The sequence below is a fragment of the Oncorhynchus kisutch genome, unplaced genomic scaffold (genome assembly GCF_002021735.2).
Source record: "Oncorhynchus kisutch isolate 150728-3 unplaced genomic scaffold, Okis_V2 scaffold4010, whole genome shotgun sequence".
In the NCBI taxonomy this organism is placed as follows: Eukaryota; Metazoa; Chordata; class Actinopteri; order Salmoniformes; family Salmonidae; genus Oncorhynchus; species Oncorhynchus kisutch.
In genome coordinates, this window is record NW_022265955.1 from 192,528 (window position 1) to 200,589 (window position 8,062).

The following is an 8,062-nucleotide window of genomic DNA, read 5'->3' on the forward strand; positions in this document are numbered from 1 at the left end:
TCCTGATTGCGTATGTCTTCGCAGCCCCAGAGTTATTACTTGTCAGAAGCATCTTTGCCAGCCATTACAGCTGGGACTCATTTCAAATAAAATTCTACCAACTCTCAGGGCAACATTTACCCATCGATTTGTCAAGATTTCTCAAGATCACTAAATGTGTTTGTATGTCATTGATGGACAGCAATATTGAAACCTTATTTCTGATTCTGAAGCAAATTTAAGTCAGGATGTTGTACATCAGTAGAGGGGAAAACATGTATTCCCTTTTAAGATTTAATTTGTTTGTTTTTTCCCCCATTTTTGAAGTTTGTCTGACCTACTCTCTCTCCTTTCTCTCCAGGTTTCTGGCCAACCTATGAACCACCAATGAGGAGGCAGAAGAGTAGACAGAGATCCACTCAGGGTTCCCGAAGACCCAAACATCAAATGGTGTGATTGAATAGCCAATCAGATGGGAGGAAAAGGACAGAGCCACACCCAGCCGTCTCCCTGACGATAGTCCCCAGGACCACAGACAAATGTAGCTCCAGAGGTTGTCTCGTCATCCCTGACTCTCACACACTGTGGAAAACATGAACAGAAATGTAAATGGAGGCTCAGATTGATCTCTCAATGTAAATGGAGGCTCAGATTGATCTCTCAATGTAAATGGAGGCTCAGATTGATCTCTCAATGTAAATGGAGGCTCAGATTGATCTCTCAATGTAAATGGAGGCTCAAATTGATCTCTCAATGTAAATGGAGGCTCAGATTGATTCTCTCACCCTGAGCAAGTGCATAAATAAAAGGTGCGGAGACTCTGTCCAATGAGCTACGTCAAGGAACTTCCCTCTAACTCTTCTCTGTTCCTCTGGACCAATCAAAGGAGGACCGTCCTTCCTCCGGAACAATCACAGGAGGACCATCCTTCCTCCGGACCAATCAAAGGAGGACCATCCTTCCTCCGGACCAATCAAAGGAGGACCCATCCTTCCTCCAGACCAATCAAAGGAGGACCCATCCTTCCTCCAGACCAATCAGAGGACCATCTCCCCAAAAAAACGAATGGGTCCGCAAGTGAAAAAGATGTTGTGTCCTTCCTACGGACTAACCTGAGAGAAAGACGAGTTCCTTTTATAACCTTCCTTTTTTGTGTGTGGGACTAACCTGAGACAAAAACTAGGAAGGGCCAACAATACTCTCTCCTTCCAACCCAACCCTGCCTTCTACTGCCGGGTGGACTAACGACACAGTGGAGAGCTGACATCGGTAAAGGCTGTATAGCTCTGGAGATCACAGGGCACAAGGTGCTCGTCGGATAGGTTCAACTAGAAGAGGAGAAGACTTTATTCATCCATGCCAGATGGAAATTGGACTGTAGTAACAATCATCATTCTTTACACATCTATTCCTCGCAGTGAAGCTAACCTGGATAAATAAACAAAATCAATAAACAAAAACAACTATAATCAACAACATGGACGTCATCATCAAAACGCCAACACAACCCAGAGAGGCGGGGTTTAACAACAGAGTGGGCGGAGTTTCGGTGGCGTTGTCGGCGACCAGTTGGTTTGCCTTCCTCTATGGCTTTGCCCTACTGTCAATCATCCAATTTCCCACGGTGACGGGCGACTGTTGGCTGATTGAGGGGGAGAAGGGCTTTGTGTGGTTGGCTATCTGCAGCCAGAACCAGCCCCCATATGAAGCGATCCCTGCCCACATCAACAGGTAAGAACCAGCCCCCTTATGAGCTTTCCCTGCCCACATCAAAGTAACCATGGCAGAGATAGGGTCCCCGCCAACTATCAACAGGTAACCATGGAGAGATAGGGTCCCCGCCCACATCAACAGGTAACCATGGCAGAGATAGGGTCCCCGCCCACAATCCACAGGTAACCATGGCAGAGATAGGGTCCCCTGCCCACATCAACAGGTAACCATGGCCAGAGATAGGGTCCCTGCCCACATTCAACAGGTAACCATGGCAGAGATAGGGTCCCCGCCCACATCAACAGGTAACCATGGCAGAGATAGGGTCCCTGCCCACATCAACAGGTAACCCATGGCAGAGATAGGGTCCCCGCCCACATCAACAGGTAACCCATGGCAGAGATAGGGTCCCTGCCCACATCAACAGGTAACCATGGCAGAGATAGAGTCCCTGCCCACATCAACAGGTAACCCATGGCAGAGATAGGGTCCCTGCCCACATCAACAGGTAACCATGGCAGAGATAGGGTCCCTGCCCACATCAACAGGTAACCATGGCAGAGATAGGGTCCCTGCCCACATCAACAGGTAACCATGGCAGAGATAGGGTCTCTACCCACATCAACAGGTAACCATGGCAGAGATAGGGTCCCTGCCCACATCAACAGGTAACCATGGCAGAGATAGGGTCCCTGCCCACATCAACAGGTAACCATGGCAGAGATAGGGTCCCTGCCCACATCAACAGGTAACCATGGCAGAGATAGGGTCTCTACCCACATCAACAGGTAACCATGGCAGAGATAGGGTCCCTGCCCACATCAACAGGTAACCATGGCAGAGATAGGGTCCCTGCCCACATCAACAGGTAACCATGGCAGAGATAGGGTCCCTGCCCACATCAACAGGTAACCATGGCAGAGATAGGGTCCCTGCCCACATCAACAGGTAACCATGGCAGAGATAGGGTTTTTTAAATCAGTGATTTTATTTGGTTCATTAAGCGTAATTTGTGTTATTAATATGTTCTATTATCCCATTAACTGTTCTTGAATGCATTTTATCATTTAAATTTGATTAAAAGCATTTGAACACATTTGATTCACTTGGATTCCCCAGATCTCTGCTTATTCCCAACTGATTCCAGAAACATTCCCACGGGATTTTAGATAACCTGGGAAAGTTACGGGAATGTTGCATCCCCAGGCAGACGGCATTGTTTAGGCATTCTGTTCTGTGTGTTTTATTTTCCTTGGTTCATCTATGTTACTTCTAGTTAGGTTTCACGTGTTGTCATGTGAATGTTTTACTGTAAATTGAGAAAAAGAAAGACCTGTATGAACCTGTTGACCTTCGTCAGTTTGTTTTGTAAAGTGTGTTATTGCCAGTTTTAAATGCACTTTAAATAAAGTCTGCTTTCAACAGCACCATCGTGGACCTGAGGCTCAACGAGAATAAGATCAAGAGTATCCATTTCTCATCGCTCAGCCGCTTTGGGAACCTGACGTACCTCAACCTCACCAAGAATGAGATCTCGTACGTGGAGGATGGAGCCTTCTCGGCCCAGTTCAACCTACAGGTTGGTCCTGAACATCACAGTGATTCCTGGGGCTCTGGTGAACTATGTAGGGAGAAGTGTGCCATTGGTACATTACCTTCAATCACGTTACCTTACCTCACGATACCTTACCTTATGTTACCTTTACCTCACATTACCCTTACCTTACCTCATGTTCCTTACCTCACGTTACCTACCTTACCTCAAGTTACCTTACCTTACCTCACATTACCTTACCTCACGTTACCTTACCTCGCGTTACCTTACTTTACCTCACATTACCTTACCTCACGTTACCTTACCTCGCGTTACCTAACCTCACATTACCTTACCTCACATTACCTTACCGTACCTCACATTACCTTACCTTACCTCACGTTTCCTTACCTCACATTACCTTACCTTACCTCACATTACCTTACCTTGCCTCACGTTACCTTACCTTATGTTACCTTACCTTACCTCACGTTACCTTACCTTACCTCACGTTACCTTACCTCACGTTACCTTACCTCATGTTACCTTACCTTACCTCAAGTTACCTTACCTTACCTCAAGTTACCGTACCTCACATTACCTTACCTCACGTTACCTTACCTCGCGTTACCTAACCTCACGTTACCTTACCTCATGTTACCTTACCTTACCTCAAGTTACCTTACCTTACCTCACGTTACCTTACCTTACCTCACATTACCTAACCTCACGTTACCTGACCTCACGTTACCTCACGTTACCTCACGTTACCTTACCTCACGTTACCTCACGTTACCTTACCTTACCTCACGTTACCTTACCTTACCTCACATTACCTAACCTCATGTTACCTGACCTCACGTTACCTCACGTTACCTCACGTTACCTTACCTCACGTTACCTCACGTTACCTTACCTTACCTCACGTTACCTTACCTCACGTTACCTCACGTTACCTTACCTCACGTTACCTTACCTCATGTTACCTTACCTCACGTTAACTTACCTCATGTTACCTTACCTCACGTTACCTTACCTCACGTTACCTTACATCACGTTACCTCACGTTTACCTCACATTACCTTACCTCACGTTACCTTACCTCATGTTACCTTACCTTAACTCACGTTACCTTACCTCATGTTACCTTACCTCACGTTACCTTACCTCATGTTACCTTACCTCACGTTACCTTACCTCATGTTACCTTACCTCACGTTATCTTACCTTACCTCACATTACCTAACCTCACGTTACCTGACCTCACGTTACCTTAGCTCACGTTACCTTACCTCACGTTACCTCACGTTACCTCATCTTACCTCACGTTACCTTACCTCACGTTACCTCACGTTACCTTACCTTACCTCACGTTACCTTACCTCATGTTACCTTACCTCACGTTACCTTACCTCATGTTACCTTACCTCACGTTACCTTACCTCACGTTACCTTACCTCACGTTACCTCACGTTACCTTACCTTACCTCACATTACCTTACCTCACGTTACCTACCTTACCTCACATTACCTTACCTCACGTTACCTTACCTCATGTGACCTTACCTCACGTTACTACTTACCTCACCCTACCTCACGTTACCCTTACCTTACCTCACATTACCTTTCCTCATGTTACCTTACCTCACGTTACCTTACCTCATGTTACCTTACCTCACGTTACCTTACCTCATGTTACCTTACCTCACGTTACCTTACCTCATGTTACCTTACCTCACATTACCTTACCTCACGTTTCTCACGTTACCTTACCTTACCTCACATTACCTTACCTCACGTACCTTACCTCACGTTACATTACCCTTTCCATACCTTACCCTCTCCTACCTTACCCTCTCTTACCTACCCTTTTCCTACCTTACCCTTTCCTACCTTACACCTCTCCTACCTTACCCTCTCTTACCTTACCCCTTTCCTACCTTAACCTTTCCTACCTTACCCTCTCCTACCTTACCCTCTCTTACCCTACCTTACCCTCTCTTACCCTACCTTACCCTCTCCTACCTTACCCTCTCTTACCTTACCTTACCTTTCCTACCTTACCCTCTCTTACCTTACCCTCTTCTTACCTTATCTTTCCTACCAGGTGCTGCAGTTGGGGTTTAACCGTCTGAGGAACCTAACAGAGGGAATCCTCAGAGGGCTGGGGAAGCTGCAGTATCTCTACCTACAGGCCAACTTGATCGAGGCAGTCACCCCCAACACCTTTGAGGAGTGGCCCTAACATAGAGAATATTGACCTCTCCCATGAACAGGATCCAGGTGCTGGACGGAGGCTTGTTTACGGGGCTCGGTATATTAACGACGTGTGAACTCTACAACCAATCCGTCAACTGCTCCTGTGAGCTGTTGGGGTTTCTATCTACGCTGGTTGGCAGTCTTCCCCAACAGGTAAAAAGAACAAGTTGGTCTTCCCCAACAGGTAAAAAAGCACAAGTTGGTCTTCCCCAACAGGGTAAAAAGCACAAGTTGGTCTTCCCCAACAGGTAAAAAAGAACAAGTTGGTCTTCCCCAACAGGTAAAAAAGCACAAGTTTGGTCTTCCCCAACAGGTAAAAAGAACAAGTTTGGTCTTCCCCAACAGGTAAAAAAGCACAAGTTGGTCTTCCCCAACAGGTAAAAAGCACAAGTTGGTCTTCCCCAACAGGTAAAAAAAGCACAAGTTGAAGCAAAATGGAATATTCAATCTATTTCAATGACTTGTCAATAAACTGAAAAGTAGAAGCTATTTATTTCAAAAGTGTTCCTATTTTATTTATATTTTTTTAATGTAAATTAAAATGACTTCCTACATTGACTGCCTTGAACGTGTCTTGACCCAACACTGATGACCGTGTTCCCGACCAGGACCAACGAGAGATGGTGTGTGAGTAACTCCGGCCGGGTTTTCAGGCTACAGCCCTCCTCAGTCAGAACCCCAGGATGCCTGCGACACGCAACGCTCTACCACATGCTCAATATGGTGTGTCGACTAAAACATATCATGATTATTATCGTTTAAAAAAAATCCCACCCTAAAATGAACTATCTTTTGGTATTTGTTTCATTTGTCCGTTGTTGATGTTGTCCCAAAATGTTTTGCTTGTCAGCAATCATGTTTTCAAGGTATGTTGCCATGACAGCGTAGGCCATCATAGTAGGTTGTCATAGTAACGGTATATCGTTTATCAACAGTTAGAACACATTACATCGTGTTACATTCTACATTCATTGAGCGTGGGAAATGAGCTATACAAATTAATTATTGTTATTGTTATGATTTTATGATGACTTTTATTGAGCGTGGGAAATGAGCTATACAAATTAATTATTGTTATTGTTATGATTTTATGATTACTTTTATTGAGCGTGGGAAATGAGCTATACAAATTAATTATTGTTATTGTTGTGATTTTATGATGACTTTTATAACAATATTTGTATGATTATTGTTCTGGTTATTTTTAGGATTATGATGATGATGATTATTGTTGTTTTAGGTGTGTACCGACGACGGTAGCAACTCTTTTCCCAACATCATTGTTCAGTCCGATTTTACGACCCTCCCACCGTACTCTCCCTGCGGATTGGACGACTGCCCTTCTGGAATGTCTCCGGAGGACCCAATCAGCATCAGCCCCACCTACCCTGATCTGAACAACAAGCCTAGTATGAAGGTGAAACAGGTGAGCCCCCAGGGGAAGCTGTTCCTACGGGCTCGAAGGGTTGTGTTTGTGTGTTACAGAGTTCAGAATGTGCCTTAAGCCAATCCACAGCTAGCTTGAAGTTCCGGATGGAGCCATCCAATCGGTGCCTTTTGGGTCTTGACCTTTTGGAACGTTGTCCAAGAGGGCGATCACCGCGTGATGGTTGGAGTCCAGTCAGAGGCCAGTCTGACACACTGACCCCCCCCCCCCCCACGATTTGATGATCTTTTGGTGAGATCACGATTTGATGATCTTTGGTGAGATCACGATTTGATGATCTTTTGGTGAGATCAACAATTTGATGATCTTTTGGTGAGATCATGATTTGATGATCTTTTGGTGAGATCCGATTTGATGATCTTTTGGTGAGATCACGATTTTGCAGGTGTTCACATCTTTCTAATTTCAGATGAGAGGAGACATTTGGGGCTGAGCTACTGGCATTTCACTTCTCTCTCTCATCTCCTCTCCTGACTCTCTCTCTCTCTCTCTCTCTCTCTCTCTCTCTCTCTCCCCCTACTCTCTCTCTCTACTCACTCGTATCTCTCTCTCATCTCTCTCTCTTTCTCCCTACTCTCTGTCCCTCTCTAGATCTCCCACACCTCAGCAGTGATCACTACTCCCTACTCTCTGTCCCTCTCTAGATCTCCCACACCTCGGCAGTGATCACTACTCCCTACTCTCTGTCCCTCTCTAGATCTCCCACACCTCAGCAGTGATCTCGGTCCAGATCCCTCACCCCTTCAGTAAGATGTACATCCTGGTTCTCTACAACAACAGCTTCTTCACTGACATAAAGAACCTGAAGAACCACAAGGAAGAGTTTGAACTCAACAACCTGAAAGCCCACACGGGTAGGACATAGTTTCAATCATCCCTACCAGCGTGTGTGTGTGGTGTGTGTGTGTGTGTGTGTGTGTGTGCGTGCGTGCGTGCGTGCGTGCGTGCGTGCGTGCGTGCGTGCGTGCGCGTGCGCGTGTGCGTGCGTGCGTGCGTGCGTGTGTGTGTGTGTGTGTGTGTGTGTGTGTGTGTGAGAGGGAGAGCAATAAGACAGTGTCTGCATACTAAATGGCACCATATAGTACCCTATGCAGTTTATATTCTAATGTAATGTCATGTAAGTTGCTCTC

At 45.7% G+C, this 8,062-nt stretch overlaps 1 pseudogene; it reads left to right on the forward strand.

Moving 5' to 3' along the window:
* Nucleotides 1-788: 788 nt before the first annotated feature.
* Nucleotides 789-8,062, forward strand: part of LOC116353000 (protein ELFN1-like) — a 15,613-nt pseudogene continuing 8,339 nt past the window's right edge.